The sequence below is a fragment of the Sciurus carolinensis genome, chromosome 9, assembly GCF_902686445.1.
Source record: "Sciurus carolinensis chromosome 9, mSciCar1.2, whole genome shotgun sequence".
Taxonomy (NCBI): Eukaryota; Metazoa; Chordata; class Mammalia; order Rodentia; family Sciuridae; genus Sciurus; species Sciurus carolinensis.
In genome coordinates, this window is record NC_062221.1 from 30,502,280 (window position 1) to 30,522,304 (window position 20,025).

Consider the following 20,025-nt stretch of genomic DNA (forward strand, 5'->3'; position numbering starts at 1 on the left):
CCCATGCACACGAGTAAAGCTGCAAGCTAATACAGTTTTCGGAGAAATTGCACCAACGGATTTCTATGAAACTCTGGATATTTTCTCTTTTCATCATTCGCACTCTGCCCCCAACATCTCATCATTCTACCTCCAGGTTTTTTAGGCCAGTCAGTTGTTAATATCTGTTTCAGAACTGTAATGTGCAAGTTGAATATTGCAGAAATTGAAGTTCCTTTTCTGAGAGTTTCACGAATGGATTTCAAGGAAACTTTGGCTATTATCTGCTCCTTATATCCACTTTGCTCCCAAGATTTGGTGGTGCCAACATGCACAGTTCTTTTTCTATAACAGTCTGTTTCTGATTCCATGAATTGAGTTTTCTTTATGAACGCAGAGTAAAGCTGCAACCGAATAGTTTTCTGAGAAAATGCACCAATGGATTTTCGTGAACTCTGGGAATTTGGGCTTTTCATCAATTCCACCCTGCCCCCAACATCTCAGGATTCTATTTTCAGGTTTTCTAGGCAAGCCCCTTATGTTATCCTGTTGCAGATCTGTAAAGAGCAGCTTGAAGAGAGCAGAAATTGAAGTTCCTTTTCTGAGAATTTCTCATGAATGTATTTCAATGAAACTTTTGATTTTATCTCTCTTTCTATACCCACTTTAGTCCCAAGATTTGGTGGTTCCAATGTGCACAGTGCTTCTGCTATAACAATCTGTTTCTAATTCCCCTAATTGAGCTTTCCCTAAGCACGCAAAGTACAGGTGCAACCTAAGAGAATTTTCTGAGAAAATGCTCAAATGGATTTCCATGAAACTCTGGGTAGAGTCTCTTTTCAACATTCCCACTCTGCCCTCTACATCTCAGCATTCTACCTCCAGGTTTTCTGGGCAAGTCTCTTAGGTTTTCCTGTTGCAGATCTCTAATGTGCAACTTGAATAGAGCTGATATTGAAGTTCGTTTTCTGGGAAAGTTTCACGAATGGACTTCAATGAAACTTTTGCTATCATCTCTCCTACTCATGTTGGTGGTGCCAACATGCACAGTGCTTCTGCTATAACAAACTGTTTCTAATTCCCTGAATTGAGCTTTCCCTAGGCACGCAGAGTAAAGCTGCAACCTAACAGAAATTTATGAGAAAATGTAGGAATTGATTTCCATGAAACTCTATGTATTTTCTCTTTTCATCATTCCCATTCAGCCCCCAACATCTGAGCATTCTCCAGGTTTTCTAGGCAAGTCTCTTATGTATACCTGTTGCAGAACTCTCATGTGCAGGTTGAATATAGCTGAAATTTAAGATCCTTTTCTCAGAAAGTTTCACGAATGGAGTTCAATGAATCTTTGTGTATTATCTCTCCTCCTCATACCCACTATGACTCCAAGATTTGGTGTTGCCAACATGCACAGGGTTTCTACTTTAACAGTCTGTTTCTAATTTCATGAATTGAGCTTTCCTTATGCATGCAGAGAAAAGTAGCAACCTAATATGGTTTTCTGAGGAAATGTAAGAATAAATTTCCATGAAACTCTGGGTAGTGTCTCTTTTTGACATTCCTACTTTGCCCTCAACATCTCAGCATTCTACCTCTAGGTTTTCTAGGCAAGTCTCAGGTTTTCCTGTTGCAGAACTCTAATGAGCAGGTTGAATAGAGCTGAAATTGAAGATCATTTTTGGAGAAACTTTTATGAATGGATTTCAATGAATCATTTTTTGGGGGGAATTATTTTTCTTCCTCATACCCACTTTGCTCTCAAGATTTGGTGGTGCCAATATGGACTGTGCTTCTCCTTTAACAACCTGTTTCTAATTCCCTGAATTGAACTTTCCCTAGGCATGCAACATAAAGCTACAACGTAATACAATTTTCTGAGAAAATGCGCAAAAATATTTCCATGAAACTCGGGGCATTTTCTCTTTTTATCATTCCTACTCAGCTCCCAACATCAGAGCATTCTACCTCCAGGTTTTCTTAGCAAGCCCCTTATGTACACCTGTTCTAGGACTGTAACAAGCAGCTTAAATACAGCTGAAATTGAAGTTCCTTTTCTGAGAAAGTCTCACGAATGGATTTTAATGACACTTTGATTATTATCTCTGCTTCTAATACCAACATTTCTCCCAGAATTTGGTGGTGCCAATGTGCTCCATGCTTCTGCTATTACAAACTGTTTCTGATTCCCTGAATTGAGCTTTAACTAAGCACATAGAGTAAAGCTGCAACCTAATACAGTTTTCTGATTAAATGCATGAATGGATTTTGATGGAATTCTGGATATTTTCTCTTTTCATCATTCCCACTCTGCCTCAAACAACACAACATTCTACCTCCACGTTTTCTAGGCAAGCCCCTTACAATTTCTTATTGCACAACTCTAAATTGCAGGTTGAATACAGCTGAAATTCAAGTTCATTTTCTGAGGCAGTTTTATGAATGGATTTCAAGGGAACTTTGGGTATTTTCTCTCCTCCTCATACCTACTTTGCTCTCAAGATTTGGTGGTGCCATCAAGCAGGGTCCTTATGCTATAACAATCTTATTCTAATTCCCTGAATTGAGTTTTGGCTAGGCATGCAGAGTAAAGCTGCAGCCTAATACAGTTTTCTGATAAAATGCACGAATGGATTTCTATTAAAATCTGGATCTTTTCTCTTTTCATCATTCCCACTCTACCCACAACATCTCAGCATTCTACATCCAGGTTTTCTAAGCAATCCCCTTATATATACCTGTTACATAACTGTAATGTGCAGCTTGAATAGAGCTGAAATTGAAGTTGCTTTTCTGAGAATGTCTCATGAATGTATTTCAATAAAACTTTTGGTTTTATTTCTCTTTCTATACCCACTTCAGTCCCCAGATTTGGTGGTGCCAGTGTGCACGGTGCTTCTGCTATAACAATCTGTTTCTAATTCCCTGAATTGAGCTTTCCCTAAACACGCAGAGTAAGGCTGCAAACTAATACACTTTTCTTAGAAAATGAATGAATGGATTTCCAACAAACTCTGTGCACTTTCTCTTTTCATCACTCCCACTCTACCCCAAAATTCTGAGCATTGTACCAACATATTTTATACACAAACCCCTTATGTATACCTGATGCAGATCGGTAATGTGCAGGTGGATTAGTGCTGAAATTGAAGTTCCTTTTCCGAGAAAGGTTCACTAATGGGCTTCAATAAAACTTTGGGTATTATCTCTCTTACTCATATCCACTTGCTCCCAAGATTTGGTGGTGTCAACATGCATGTGCTTCTGTTATAACAATGTGTTTCTAATTCCCTTAATTGAGCTTTCCCTAGGCATGAAGATTAAAGCTTCAACCTAATACAGGTTTCTGAGAAAATGGACTAATGGATTTCCATTAAACTCTGTTTATTTTCTCTTTTCATCATTTCCACTCTGCCCCCAATATCTAATCATTCTACTTCCAGGTTTTTTAGGCAAGCGCCTTATGTGTACCTGTTGCAGAACTGTTACTTGTGGTTTGAAAATAATGGAAATTGAAGTTCATTTTCTGAGAAAGTTTCACAAATGGATTTCAATGAAACATTGGGTATTATCTCTCCTCCTGATAGCCACTTTGATCCCAGTATTTGGTGGTACCAACGTGCATGGTGCTTCTGCTCTAACAATGTGTTTCTAATTCCCTGAATTGAGCTTTCCCAATGCATGTAGTGGAATGTTGCAACCTAATACAGTTTTTTGAGAAAATGCACATAAGGATTTCCATTAATCTCTAGGCATTTTCTCTTCTCATAATTCCAACTCTGGCCCCAACATCAATGCATTCTCCCTCCAGACTTTCTAGGCAAGCACCTTATGTATACCTTTTGCAGAACTCTAATGTGCAGGTTAAATAGAGCTATAAATATAGTTCCTTTTCATAAAAATTGTCACTAATGGATTTCAAAAAAACTTTGGCTATTATCGCTCCTCCTAATACCCACTTTTCTCCCAAAAGTTGGTGGTGCCAACATGCATGGTTTTTCGGCTATAACAATCTGTTTCTAATTCCCTGAATTGTGCTTTCCCTATGCACACAGAGTAAAGCTGCAACTAAATACAGTTTTCCTAGAAAATGGACAAATGCATTTCCATGAAACTCTGGGTATTTTCTCCTTTCATCAATGCCACTCGACCCTAACATCTCAGTGTTCTACCTCCAGATTTTCAATGCAAGCCCAGTATGATTTCCTCTTGCAAAACTCTAACATGCCGATTTAAAAGAGCTGAAACTGAAGTTCCTTACCTGAGAAAGTTTCACGAATGGATTTCAATGAAACTTTTGGTATCATCTCTTCTCCTCATACACACTTTGATCCCAAGATTTGGTGGTGCCAATAGGCACGGTGCTTCTGCTATAACAATCTGTTTCTAATTGCCTCAATGGAGCTTTTTCTATGCACGGAGAAAAAGGATGCAAACTAATATAATTATCTGAGTAAATGCACCAATGGATTTCCATGAAACTCTGGGTATTTTCTTTTCATTATTCCCACTCTACCCCCAACATCTAGCACTATACCTCCATTTTTTCTAGGCAAGTCCTTTATGTTTTCATATTGCAGATCTGTAACGTGCAGGTTTAATAGTGCTGAAATTGAAGTTCCTTTTCTAGGAATGTTTCACGAATTGATTTCAATTAAAATTTGGGTATTAGCTCTCCTCATCCCCACTTTGCTCCCAAGATTCAGTGGTGTCAACATGTGCAGTGCTCCTGCTATAACAAACTGTTTCTAATATTTGGAATTGAGCTCTCCTTATGTATGCACAGAAAATCTGCAACCAGAAAGTTTTCTGAGGATATGCACAAATGGATTTCCATGAAACTCTGGGTATTTTCTTCTCTTTATTCCCACCAGCCCCCACCATATCATCATTATACCTCCAAGTTTTCTACTCAAGCCCATTATGTTTTCCTGTCACAAATCTGTAATGTGCAGGTTGAATACATCTGAAATTGAAGTTAAGTTTCTGAGAATGTTTCTCCAATGGATTTCAACTAAACTTTGGGTATTATCTCTCCTCCTCACACCCACTTTGTTCCCAAGATTTGGTGGTGCCAACATGTGTGGTGCTCCTGCTATATCAACCTGTTTCTCATTCCCTGAATTGTGTTTTCCCTATGCATGCAGAGTAAAGATGCAAACCTAATGCAGTTTTCTGAGAAAACACATGAAAGGATTTCCAGGAAAATCTGGGTATTTTCTCTTTTCATCATTCCCACACTGCCCCCAACATATGAATATTCTACATCCAGATTTGCTAGTCAAGTCCCTTATGTATACCTGTTGCAGGACTCTAACGTGCAGTTTAAATAGAGCTGAAGTTTAAGTTCCTTTTCTGAGAATGTTTCATGAATGGATTTCAATGAAACTTTGGGTATTATCTCTCCTCTCATATGCACTTTGCTTCCACGATTTGGTGGTGCCAACATGCATGGTACATGTGCTACAACAATATGTTTCTAAATCCCTGAATTGATCTTTCTCTTTGAACGCAGAGTAAAGTTGCAACCTAATACACTTATCTGTGAAAATGGATGAATGGATTTCCATGAAATTCTGAGTATTTTCTCTTTTTGTCATTTCCACTCTGCCCTCAACATCTGAGCATTCTTCCTCCTGGGTTTCTAGATAAGTCTCGTATGTATACCTCTAGCATGACTCTAAAGTGCAGGTAAAATGAGCTGAAATTAAAGTTTCTTTTCTGAAAAAGTTCATGAATGGATTTTAAACAAGCTTTGGGTATTATCTATCCTCTTCATACCCACCTTTACCCAAGATTTGGTGGTGTCAACATACACGAAGCTTCTGCAATATCAATATGTTTCTATTTTCTGGCTTGAGTTTTCCCTATGCATGCAGAGTGAAGCTGGAATGAAAGAGCACTTTCTGAGAAAATGCACAAGTGGATTTTCATGAATCTCTGTGTATTTTCTCTTTTCATCATTCCCACTTTGCCTGCAACATCTCAGCATTCTACTTCTTGGTTTTCTAGGCAAGTCTCTTATGAATACCTGTTGCAGGACTCTAACCTGCAGCTAAAATATAACTGAAATTGAAGTTCTTTTTCTGAAAATGTTTCACTAAAGGATTTCAAACCTTGTGTATTATATCTCCTCCTCATACCCACTTTGCTCCAAAGATGTGGTGGCGCCAACATGCATGGTGCTTCTGCTATAACAATCTGTTTCTAATTCCCTGAATTTAGCTTTCCCTATGCACCCAAAGGAAAGCTGCAACCTAATACAGTTTTCTTAGAAAATACATTTTGGATTTCCATGAAACTCTGGGTATTTTCTTCTTTCATCATTCTCACTCTGCCTCCTACATCTGAGCATTCTACCTTCAAGTTTCTAGGCAAGACCTTTATGTATTCTTGTTGCAGATCTCTAACTTGCAGGTTGAATAGGGTTGAAATTGAAGTTGCTTTTCCAAGAAAGCTTCATGAATGGGTTTCAATAAACCTTTGGATATTATCTCTCCTCCTCATACCCACTTTGCTCTGAAGATGTGGTGGTGCCAACATGCCTGGTTCTTCTGCTATAGCAATGTTTCTAATTCCTTTAATTGAGCTTTCAATATGCACCTATATTATAACTGCAACCTAATACAGTTTTTTGAGAAAATGCATGATTGGATTTCCATGAAGCTCTGGGTATATTCTCTTTTCATCATTTCCTCTCTGCTCCCAACATCTGAGCATTCTATCTCCAGATTTTCTATGCAAGCTCCTTATGTATACCTGTTGCAGGACTGTAACGTGCAGTTTAAATAGAATTGAAATTGAAGTTCCTTTTCTGAGAAAGTTTCACGAATGGATTTTAATGAAACTTTGGGTATTATCTCTCCTTCTCATACCCACATTCCTTCCAAGACTTGGTGCTGTCAATGCACACAGTGTTTTTGCTACAACATTATGCTTATAAATTCCTTATTTCAGTTTGCCCTATGCAGTCAGAATAAAGTTGCATTCTAATCCAGTTTTCTGAGAAAATTTCAAGAATGGATTTCCATGAAACTTTGGGTATTTTCTCATTTCATTACTCTTCCTCTTTCCCCAACATCTGAGCATTTTACCTTTCACTTCTTTAGTCCAGCACATTAAAATTTTCTTTTGCAAAATTGTTTCATGCTTGTTGAATAGGCTGAAATTGAAGTTTCTTTTCTTTGTCCATTTGAAGAATTGATTTAAATGAAATTTTGGGTATTATCTCTCTTCCTCAACCTACTTTCCTCCCAAGAATCATTGCTTCCAATACACTTTATGCTCCTGCTAAAACAATATGTTTCTAATTTCCTGATTGAGCTTTCTTTTTGCAGATGGATTAAAGCTGAATTCTTATGCGTTTTCCTGAGAAAATATCACAAACTGATTTTCATGAAACTTTGGGTATTTTCTCTTTTCATCATTCCTACTCTGCCCCCAATATCTGAGCACTCTACCTCCATGTTTTCTAGACAAGCACATTGTGTTTTCCTGTTGCATAACTGTAATGTGCATGTTAAATTGAGCTGAAATTGAACTTCCTTTTTTGAGAAAGGTTCATGAATGGATTTCAATGAAACTTTGTGTATTAACTCTCTTCCTCATACTCACTTTCCTTCCAAAATTTGGTGCTGCAAATATTCACACTACTCCGACTATAACAATATATTTCTAATTTCCTGAATTGATTTTTTCCTATGCAGACTGAGTAAATCTGAATTCTAATACACTTTCTGAGAAATATTCATCAATGGATTTTCTTGAAACTTTGAGTATTTTTTCTTTTCACCATTTCCACTCTTTCCCAAATGTCTGAGAATTCTACCTTCAAATTTTCTAGGCAATTTCATGATTTTCTTTCCAGAACTCTAACGTGCATGTTGAATAGAGATTTGCAATTGATGTTCTGTTTCTAAGAAAGATTCATGAAATTTATTCATGAAACTTTGGGTGAAACTTTGGGTTTTATCTCTCCCTTTTATATGCACTTTCCTTCCATGAAGTATTGGTCCTAACTCGCATGGGTGCTCCTTCTACAACAACATATTTATAATTTCCTGAATTGGGCTTTTTCTATGTAGTCAAATAAATTCTGCATTCTAATACTCTTTTCTGAGAAAATTTTATGAATGGATTGCCATGAAACTTTGTGTATTTTTCTCTTTTTATCATTCCCACTCTGTCCCCAGTATCTGACCATTTTACCTTCAACCTTTCTAGGCAAGCACATTATGTTTCCCTGTTGCTGATCTGTAACATTCATATTGAACAGAGCTGAAATTTAAGTTCCTTTTCTGAGAAAGTTTCACAAATAATTTTCAATGAAACTTTGGGTATTATCTCTCTTCCTCATACTCACATTCCTCCCAAGATTTTTGGTACAATGCCACATGGTTCTCCTGCTACCACAATATGTTTACAATTTCCTGTATTGAGTTTTTCCTGTGCCTGTGTAATAAAGCTGCATTCTCATACACTTTCCTGAGAAAATTTCAGGAATGGATTTCCATGAATGTTGGGAGAAATCCTAGTTCTTGGCTCACATCAGTTAATGTCTCAAGTGTGTAATCTTGCAGAGAGGAGTATTCTGCTCTGGCTACCTAGGAAAGTAAACAACAGCCCCAAATTAACTTAGTGTTACCAAGGGAACCTCTATAGGAACCTGGTGGTCTGATCCCCCCTGGCACATTGTGATTGGGCAAGAAACTTATAAAATGTATACTTGTTCTCTCAATACACAAGGTTGCAGACTGCTCACCACAAGCCTGCATCTTCCCATCTCCAGTAGCCTGGATGTCTTGACTCTGTGGCACTTACCTGCATCTGAGGAGCCTGGCACCCCCACATTTTGGTGCCCTCGTGCCTCATCTCCTCATTCTCCTGGGGATTCGCTATTCCCCTCAGATTTAGTAAGGGCCACTTCATTTTTGGTGGGCTGACTGTCCTGTGAGGGCGAACATAGGACCTCTTCCTCCTTTCTTTTCTGTTTGTCCTGATTGTCCTAATCCTTGAGAAAAGGCACACACTACTGCTGGCTTGTGTTACATGACCCCCCACCAGCAGCTCTACTTTCCTTTCAGTTCTTCTGGTGAATTCCCATAAGGGATTGATCCCTCTGAATTTGGAACTGAATCAACCTCTGTGGAGATTTTTACTGAAAACACACAGTGCAGACATAAGGCCATGATGTAATGATTCACAGAAGGTTCCCCACTAAGCACAAGATATATCAAATCCTAAACATCTTTTTGTTTGTTGGAAGATAGGCTCACTTTGTCCTCCCAAGGGTCCCCTATCTTAGGCTTAGGGATATTCATTGCAGGTTACTTTACTGTCCTTCTCCTTGTTCTTGAGAGATTTGTTTACTCCAATCTACCCCCTGTGCAGAGAGTTCCACAGCTCACCATTTTAAAGGCACTTCTCTTGAGCACGGGCTTAAACTGAAACCAAAACACAAGAAAATGACACCCAGACCTCCATTGTGACTTCTGAGGATAAGTAGACAGACACCAATAATAACAAAGGCCTCCTGCTGAGTCACAAAGGCCTCCCACCATCTGCTCCTCCCCCCATACCCTTGGAGTGAATTACCCTCTCTCACTCCCTCCAGAGTTCCCTTCATGAAGCACAGAGCTTTAAAGGTGTCTTCTTTTTCTCCTGAGAATCCATTTGCAGCCTACCCCATCAATTTGGGCCCTGATGGGAGTGGAAGGCCTTGGATTCCCCACCCCACTCCCAGACCTGGCCCCCCCTTAGGAAGGCAGAAGTGAGAGAAAGTTTAGTCCCAAATACTAAAAGCAATCTATGCCTGTTTAAAGGGTGTTCCAACAGAGAATGTAAATCCAAAATGTTTACTCTCTCAGACTATAGAAGAAAGTGAAACAAAACCTGTAGTCCCCCCACCCTGGAGAAAATGACAGAGAAAATGTGGCAGAGATAGCAAAAGATAACCCCTCTCCATTCACCCCTCTTTGTTCTCCAAAAGTAACTGGAAAATAGGACATTCCTAAGCAATTAATTTCAGCATATAAACCTGTCTTGTTGCATTCCTCATGGCCCTTCCCACCTTAAATAACCCTAACCAACTCAACAGCCCATGGCATATCACAGTAAGGAGTATGATATAGCAGTCACATTCCTCAAAAGTAGTGGGAGATAATGTTTCATGATTTTCTACATCCAAACCTGACCTGATTCCCAACCAGGAAAAAGAGTTAAAAAGCCCTAGGTTATTTCCACCACCTGGCTTTGCTGAAGCCTGCATTGGAACCTGCAGCAGTCTCAGCAGGGGACCAACCAGAGACTGAAGAAAAAAAAGTGTCCATTTCAAACTTCTCCTAGGCTGTGACACAGAACTAACTGACTATCTCTCTCCCTCTCCCTTTCTCTCACCCCTTCTCTCTGCCTACCTCTTTATCACTCTTTTATGCTATAATTAATGGTCATTATCATTTTTCTTCTAGGATTCTTGTTTTGTTTTGCTTTTCTTAAATGCTATATTTTTGAGCTCACAATTTTGACCCTGCATACCTAGGTTAATAATTTGTTGATTGGTTCTATTTTTTTTTATCCAACTCTAGAGTTATTTTTGAACATCTGTTACATTGCAATGGAGATAAATATTACAAGCCTTTGCTTTTGTGCTATGTGTATATTGTATCATCTAATGTCATGTTGTCTGTGCTAAATATCATGTACATGATATCAAAATTGAGCATGCATAAAATTAAAATTTAAAAAATGGATCCAAATACTTTTAATTCATGTGATTTAAAAAGGTTCAATTTAAATTGGGTAAACTAATAATAGTAAAATGTCTCTAAAATTAACTCACAAGTATCTAGGTGGTCAAACTAATAAAATGTTGATGTTTATAAATGTCTAATACCAATTACTTCTAGGACTTTTCTTCAACAGGAAAGTGCCAGCAAATACTATTCAATGCTCTTGTATGATATCTTGTTTTTACAGTAAAATACATAAATTAGACTTAACATATGAAAGATTACTCAAATGTGTTTGTTAGAGACATCTGATTAATTTGCAAAGTTAAAATGCTAATTATCAAATAACAGAGTGCTCTTAACTCCTTAAATTCCAGGGGGTAACATATATAAACATTATTGGTGTTTCCATAGATTGGTGAATAAAAAGGGTTTAAAACTGCTTTGTGTTATCACTAAAAACAAGGTAACTAAGAGTTAAGTCTTAACAGGTACAATTCTATATATAAAGAACTCCAAAGTTTCAACTGTGTTCAAATTAGGGTATATAAACAGCAAAGTGTTTAATCTTGTTAAAATGGAGTGATTTCACTAAATTCAGAAATTTCATAAGAGTTATTTCAGGATGCAAACAACAAGGGGTCAACAGATAGGTAAGAAAAAAATAAAACGTTCTAAATATGGAAATATATTTAGTGAAAAACAAAATATTTCTGTATAAAACAATGCTTATATGGTAAACATGAAGGTCTAAGTAAGTGCTAAGACAGTCTATGTGTAAATAAAGGGCAAATATCAACAAGTTTGTGTGTAACCAAGTTGGTTATAGTTATGTGAGACAATAAGTTAAAGCTAGTTTTTTCCTAAGGTCAGGAACTAATGTACTGATATAAAACAAAATTTAATCTATATGTCAAAATGACAAGGATTTCTTAGAAACACTAATTCACTCTTAACATCATGTCTGTTTTCTTCTTTAGAACAATTATTCTTAAAAATTTGGGTTTATGCAATTATGGTTAAACAACTATTAGAGTATTGTACTATGTTGCAGAGTCTAAAGTTTCTTTAGAAACTAAATTTGGTTGATATAAAGGTATCAAGGTAATTGGAATGATCATCATTTGTATATTAAATGTGTTCATTTCTTCCAGGTATACAAGTCTTTAAAGCAGAAATTTATTAAACTGCTATTCTCCAAATTAAATTTGCCTGTAATGGTAATTTTAAACTTATAAAGAGTAAATTTTATTGGGGATTTGTTTCTATCACTTAATGCATTATTATAGGACCTGTTATCAATAGGGTATATATAAAATTTGTTACTTTTTACTGAGATAAAGATAAATTTTTTAAATGTAAATGTATTTCTAAAGGTGAGAATCTAATTTGTCTAAAGGTTAGTATTGTGAAACATAAAAAAACATTTTGCTACTTGTCACACAAAAGGAAAGTTAAAAGCTTTCTCAGCCTTTCTTTGATTTGTGTTTTGGATATAATATTAAATTGTGTTGACTAATGTTCATATAGACTCAGGAAACATTATATGTAAGCTTAAAAATGATATTTAAGGAAGTCAAAGATCAGCATCAGATAGAACACTTAAGATTTGTGAGGAGCCACACCTTACCTCAGGTAAGGCTCTGCCTCCTGCCTTACTGCATGTTACAGTGGCTCCAAAATAAGTCAGACTTCAGCTTATTTAAAATTATGGACAAAGGATTGGTTCTTGTTGTAGAATTACTGTGATCTCAAATAGGGGATATAATGTAGAGTCAAAATGCTCAGCCAAAATTCAAGATAGCTATTATACAAGCTGAATGTATTTTTACTCTTGCTAATTTCATTTTGTATAACTGTTACCTGTTAGTTTTACAGAGGTCCTGCTTCAAGAACACAGAACCTAGGTAACTTGTGATAATAAGTCATCACCTACAGAACAGATAGTATGTAATGGTAACCTCCAGTACTAATACAGACTCCACTTTAAAAAAAGGGTAAATAACTGTAAAGTTACAGACATTGCAGTTAAAGCCCTGTACTCTTGCTTTATGACTGGTGAGACTGGCTAGCTGGATGACTAAGATCAAACTTAGAGATTGAAATTAAATACAGAGACCAAGAAAAAGCAGTATTTGACTCTTGCCTGAATCCAGGGAACAAGAGGACTTCTCTAAGGAGCTTTGCAACTCTGGGTCACACGACCTTCTGATCAGGGAAACTGATGAGACCTCTGGAGGATCAAAAACTAATCAGTGCACCTGCTGCAGAGGAGGGTCAATGGAAAAGGGAGACATCCCTGGTGCTTGCGAGGGAAACCATCATATCAAGGAGACCCTACCTAGCAAATGGCACAAAAGGAGCTAAGAGGCTGCTCTCAAGTTCCCCATGAGTGACCCCTGTGGGAACTCAGCTGACTCTTAATAATACAGGAACAGGTCAATTTGACCCGTTTGATCTTAAACATCTAGCAAAACAGTTAAAGCCAGAACATAGCCATTCTTGGGCATTTAAAAGAAGCAATAGTTAAGGGTAGCTTAAATAATACACTTGTGTTAGCCCACTAGAATAAAGACTGGAAGCTACAAAAAAGAGATTCTTAGGCAAATGTGCCTGATAACTATCAAGAGAAATGGACAGAGTCAGAAAATTTTAGTCAGTATAAGGCCTACAGACCTTCCTAAGCTACACAGGTAGGCTTAATTTATGAATTCTACTACGATTATCTATCCCTAACTAACAGAAACATAGAGATCTCTACTAAAAACAGGTCATACCAATAAAAGAATATTTTATAAAATTAGATGACATTAAGTAGCTTAGTTATATTTTCTGGGGACATAAATTACAGTAAGAGTTAAATGTGGTGTTTACATTACTGACAACTTGGACAATGTTAAGGTTTCCACATGAAGGCCTTGTCCTCTCCAGCCTTTGTTAGGCCTTGTTATGGGAACAGTTCTTCCACCTCCTGGTGATAGATTTTTGATTTCTGTCATCTTTATGACATGTTCCAGATGCTGCAACATTTACTTCATATTAATCTCATTTCAGTACTCATGTCTTTTTGTTTCTCTCTCTAAAAACACCCACCCATAGATGACTTTACAACCTGCTCTTCCCCAACCAGATTTCTACCCCTCAATTGACATGGTTTCTAAAAGGGAACTTCAAACTGCTTGCTGCATGATGCCCCCTTCTAACTTGAAGCAGCCAGAGCAGTCATCACCCCCTTTGTTATAGCAGTAAAGAGTTCCTAAAGCAAAAAAGGGGGAATGAAGCCAGATTTGGGGACAGGCAGTTAGTGTAGAAATAGGGAACCAAGTCAAATGGAGGAAATGAAGGCCATGAAAGTCATCTGCCTCTGGAAGTTGGAGATTGCCCCTTGGAGAATGGAATGTCAAGGACCTGCAGAGCCCATTGATTACCAGATTTTCCTGGCTGAATCACATTGGCCCTTCCCCTGCCAATTCACTTCTCACTTTTGCATCTCACCTGAAAATCACATAGGTAAGAAGGAGAGATAAAGGGGAAAGAACTGAAGAACAAAAGAGGCCTTAACCTATAAAGGATGTAAAGGGCACCCACTTCTTCGGGCTTTAGAACATCAGCCATGAGCCCCTTCTCCCTTCCAGGAGACGTCTGTGTTATTACCTTTAAATAGAACCTACTTAATATGCTAAATTCTACTGTATAATGTTAGGATTAGCCTGCATACTATTCCTTATAATAGTTGCAATTTTTAAATGTTTGAGGTCCATTTTTAACAAGAGACTCACAATGGGTTATGTCAGTCAGGTCCTCCTGAAGGAAGATTTCAGGAAAGAATTTCCAAGAATGTTGGGATAAATTCTAATTCTTGGCTCACAGCACTTAATGTCTCAAGTGTGTGAACTTGCAGAGAGAGGAGAATTCCACTTTGGTTACCTAGGAAAGTAAACAACTGCCCCAAATTAACCTAGTGTTACCAAGGGAACATTTATAGGAATCTGGTGGTCTGATCCCCCATAGTACACTGTGATTGGGCAAGAAACTTAAAAAATAAACACTTGTTCCTGTAATAAATGAGTTTGCAGGCTGCTCACCACAAGCCTGCTTCTACCCAACTCCCAGAGTCTGGGGATCTTGACTCCATGGCCCTTACCTGCGCTGAGCTAGCCTGGCACCACCTCACATGAAACTTTGGGTATTTTCTCTTTTCATCATTCTCACTCTGACCCAACATCTGAGAATTCTACTTCCATGTTTTCTAGGCCAGCACATTATATTTTCCTGTTGCAGAACTGTAAATGCATGTTAAATAGTGCTTTATTTGAAGTTCCTTTTCTGAGAAAGATTCATGAATGGTTTTCAATGAAACTTTGGTTATTATCTCTCTTCCTCATACCCACTTTCCTCACAAGATTTGGTTGTGCAAACATGCACAGTGCTCCTGCTACAAATATATGTTAATAATTTCCTGATTCAAAGTTTCCCTATCAGTCAGAGTAAAGCTGCATCCTAAAACATTCTTCTGAGAAAATATCACAAATGAATTTCCATGAAACTTTGTCTATTTTCTCTTTTCATCATTTCCACTCTGCCCCCAACATCTGACCCAAGTGTTCTACACAAGCACATTATGTTTTCCTGTTGCAGAACTGTAATGTCCATGTTGAATACAGATGAAATTGAAGGTTTTTTTTTTTTTTCTGAGAAAGATTCATGAATGGATTTCAATGAAACTCTGGGTATTATCTCTCTGCCTCATACCCACTTCTTTCCTGAGGTTTGGTGGTGCAAACATGCCTGGTGCTCCTGCTACAACAATATGTTTATAATTTCCTGAATTCAGCCTTCCTTATGCAGGCAGATTAAAGCTGCATTCTATAAACTTTTCTGAGAAAATTTTATGAAAGTTTTTCATGAGATTATGCATACTTTCTCTTTTCATCATTCCCACTCTGCCCCCAACATCTGAGAATTACACCTCCAAGTTTTCTGGGCAAGCACATTACGTATTCCTGTTGGAGAAGTGTAACGTGCATTTTGAATAGTGCTGAAATTGAAGTTCCTTTTCTCTGGAAAGATCACTAACCAATTTCAAAGAAACTTCTGTATTATCTCTCCTCCTCATATCCACTTTCTTCTGAAGATTTGGTGGTTCAAACACATACAGTGCTTCTGCTACCACAATATGTTTATAGTTTCCTGAATTCAGCTTTCCCTATGCAGGCAGAGTAAAGGTGCTTTCTAATACACATTTCTGATAAAATTTCACTATTGGAATTCCACGAAACTTTAGATATTTTCTGTTTTTATCATTCCCACTGTGCCCCCAACATCTGAGAATTCTACCTCCACATTTTATAGGCAAGCACATGTTTTCTTGTTGCAGAACTCTAACGTGCATTTGAAGAGAGCTGCAATTGGTGTTCTTTTCTGATAAAGATTTACTAATGTATTTCAATGAAACTTTGTGTATTGACTCCTTTTCTCAAATCCCCTTTCTCCTAAGAATTGGTGGTACAAATACATACAGTGCTCCTGGGAAAATATGTTTCTGTTTTCCTGAGGTGAACTTTCCATATGCAGGTGGAGTAAAGCTGCCTTGTAGATGCTTATGTTTCACCATATATACATGTAAAAAATTCCTAACTGTATATGGAAAACAAATATTTACTATTAATCCTACTATTGTGTGGACAACTAAAGCTAATTTTACATAAAAGCACATGTTATAAGGTGAATATTGATATGAATTTTGATTGATATGTTCAATTATAAATACTTGCTTATATTTTATATTCATGTATATAATTTATGAGCATGAGTCTAAATTTAAAACGTGGATTTATAAGATTTACAATAATCCTTTCTCTATTTCAAAAATTTATTTGTATGTTTTATACATATTTTCATTGTACATTCTTATTAATATTCATATTCAAAGATATACATATTTGTTCCCTAAAGCACTAAAAATTTATAAGTAACTCTAACCTTATCCCTATACCTAAACATAATTTTATGTAAAAGTTTGTACAGTGATATGAATACTGATGTTACATTGATTTACACATTCAAATCTTAATTAGTATATTTGCAAATATATAATTATTGATTAATTTATATGACATATTCATACAACTGCAATATTGAAAAAGTATGTTCATATGACTCACAGTATAAATATTCCTTTATCAAGAAAGATATATTTATATATGTTTTCAATCATATTTTCACACAATTTTCCCTTCTGAAGAGTCTGTGCCACTAGTAAATGGCAGTTTTTTGCAAGAGGGATCTGGTACTCCACAGGGGTTTTTGGAAATGTTTGTCAGTTCAATTTCAATGAATATTCATATTATTATACATGATTTAATGTAAAATTATGTTAGGTATAGGAATGAATTTATGTTTGTATTAGATTTGGGATTGGGATAAATCTAGTGTTAAGGAATGAACATGGATATTATAATATAATAATAATCATAAGGATATTTGCATGAAATTATGTATGATAGCATATAGAAACATATGTTCTGATACAAGGGTGGTTTAATGTGAGTCACAGGAATACATTTTTTTAAATTATGTAAGTCATATATAACCTATAAATAAATATATAATTATATATGCTAATACACTTTTGATATTTTAACATATATGTCAAAATGCACATAAATATGCATATTTGTATAAGCACTTTAATAAAACTGGTATTTGTTAGGATACAATTTCAGTTGGGTTATGGTTAGAATTCAATTTGGGGTTGGGTTATGGTTAGGGTTTGGAAATTGATATGTACATCACTAAATGAACTTTCAAAGTTTGTATGTGTGAAAATATGTTTGAAAACATACAAATATATGTTTTCTTATTTAGGAAGTTTTATAATGTAAATCATATAAACATACATTTTCAAAATTGCAGATTCATGAATATATCATCCCATAATCTATAAAATTATATATGCAAAAATACCATTTAATAATTGAGTATGTAAATTAAAGTAACATAAATATTCATAGCTCTGTTCAAACTTTTATATAAAATTATGTTAAGTATAAGGGTAAACTTAGAGATAGTTATATATTTTGAGTTGTTTAGAAAAAATATGTATAAATGGAAACATAAATATTAATAATAATGTACATGTAAAAATATGTATAAAAGTATATAAACAAAAGTTTGGAAATAGAAAAAGGTTTAATGTAGATTTTATTAATATTCTTTTTAAATGTAGAGTACACTCATAAATTATATACATGATTGTATAATATATAAATAGTTATAATTGAATATATCAATCAAAATGCACATCAATATTCACATTATCTCATGTTTTTATGTAAAATTATGTTCATTTATCCACACAATGTTAGGATTAGAATTAAATTTTTGATTGATTTCCAAATATCCTCAGGAATTGAATATATTTATTGTGGAACATGAATATTCATAAGCATCTACATTTGAAAATATGTATGAAAATGTACACATATTTTGAAATAGGGAATGGTTTCCTGTGAGACATAAACATGTATATTTTTTAAATTTGGGGATGCATAGATAAATATATATGTGTATATACAATTACATGTATACAAATATACCATTGATAATTGCAAGTATAAGTCATAATACAAATAACTATTCTTATTACAGTTCTATGCATTTATGTAAGTTTAAGATTACATATAGGGGTAATTTTCAGGTTAGTATTATATTTTGGATTGGGTTAGGGTTAGGGTTAAGGAATGAATATGTATCTCAGGAAACATGACTTTTCACCAGAAAGTATACCTAAAAATGTGAGTCATACATATACACTTTATAAAATATGGATGAATGGATAAATTACATGTGAATATATATTTGCTAATTTACCATTGATTATTGAATACAGAAGTAAAATACACACAAATATTCATATTTCTATATGTGTTTTCATGCAAAGTTATGTTTAGTTACAGTAAAAATTTAAGATTAGTGTTAAATGTAGGGTGTGATTTGGGTTAGGGTTAGTGAATGAATATGGATATCAGGAAATCTGAATATTCATAAGAATGTACACATGAAAATACCTACTCTTTCAGATAACTCTCTTGAAAAGAAGATCCCACTTGCAATGAACTATTATTTACCTATGGCTCACACAGTGACAAAGAGAAGCCTTAACTCCAAGCTGTGAAAAGCAGTGATTCTTCACCCAATTTCCATCCTGGACAAACACCAGTGTGCTCACTGAGAACGGAGTTCTTTCAAGGTAAACTTGCTTGCACAAAATACTACTTTTCTGTTCTTCCTAGATTCTTAGCAACATCATGCTGAAGAGTTCATACCCTGTATCCACTCTGGAGGTGCCCCAACTGAGGTAATGCTAAAAGGATCAACTCCCCCAAAGATTCATGGAAATCGGAATGACAAACTTTTCTCAAAAACCCCTGAAGTAATTTCAGATCCATCTTGCAAAACACTGTCATTTACCAATGGCAGACTCTTAAAAAGGAAAACCTTGCTCTGACCTCTGAGAAAGGGTACTGTTTCATGCTAAGTCAAATAGAGAAAAACCCCAATGTTCTCACTGACAATAAAATGAGTTCCTGCTTCCACAAACTGCTTTATTTCTGCCTTCCTAGATGTTCTCAGCAAACACCTATTGAGCATATTTCAGAGCCAGTATCCAGAGGTTATTAGTAGTAATTTCACTGTGTTGCTAAACTGTGAGTGCACTCTTGAAATGTGCTTTCTGGATGACCTCTGGACATGCCTCTGCCACTTGATTAGCAGCTGCACTCCTCTGTGCTGCTCTTCCTCAGGAAAGGGTTTGGAATATGAAGATGAATGTTTTAAGAAAGCACTTGTACCTATGTGCCTCTAGTTCACCAATGCTGTTGACAAATGGCACAGTTGATTCAAAAGTGAGACCTTGCTGGCAAGCTCTATAAAGTGGTAATGCTTCATGCTGGTTTGACCATGACTAAATCCAATGTGCTCAGTGATAACAATATTTTCTGCCAAAGTTGCTTGCAAAATCTCATTCAGTTCTGCTCCTTCTAGCCATTCACAGTAAGATAATTCTAAACAGTTCTGACCCAATATCAAGAGTCTTCTAGGAAAAATTGGAATGTGGTACTGAAGAGTGAGTGCACTATTGAGACATCCTCCCTGATGAAAATCTGATAGTCTACTGCTATGTGTTAAATTCTCAACTTCTCTGAGCTACTCTTCTCTTCAGGCTTTGGAAGGGTAATATATAGGTTCTGATTAATTCCTTGTACATAGGTACCCCAAGAAATTTAAAAAGTGGTATTGCAAAGAAAGGCAATTCCCCAAA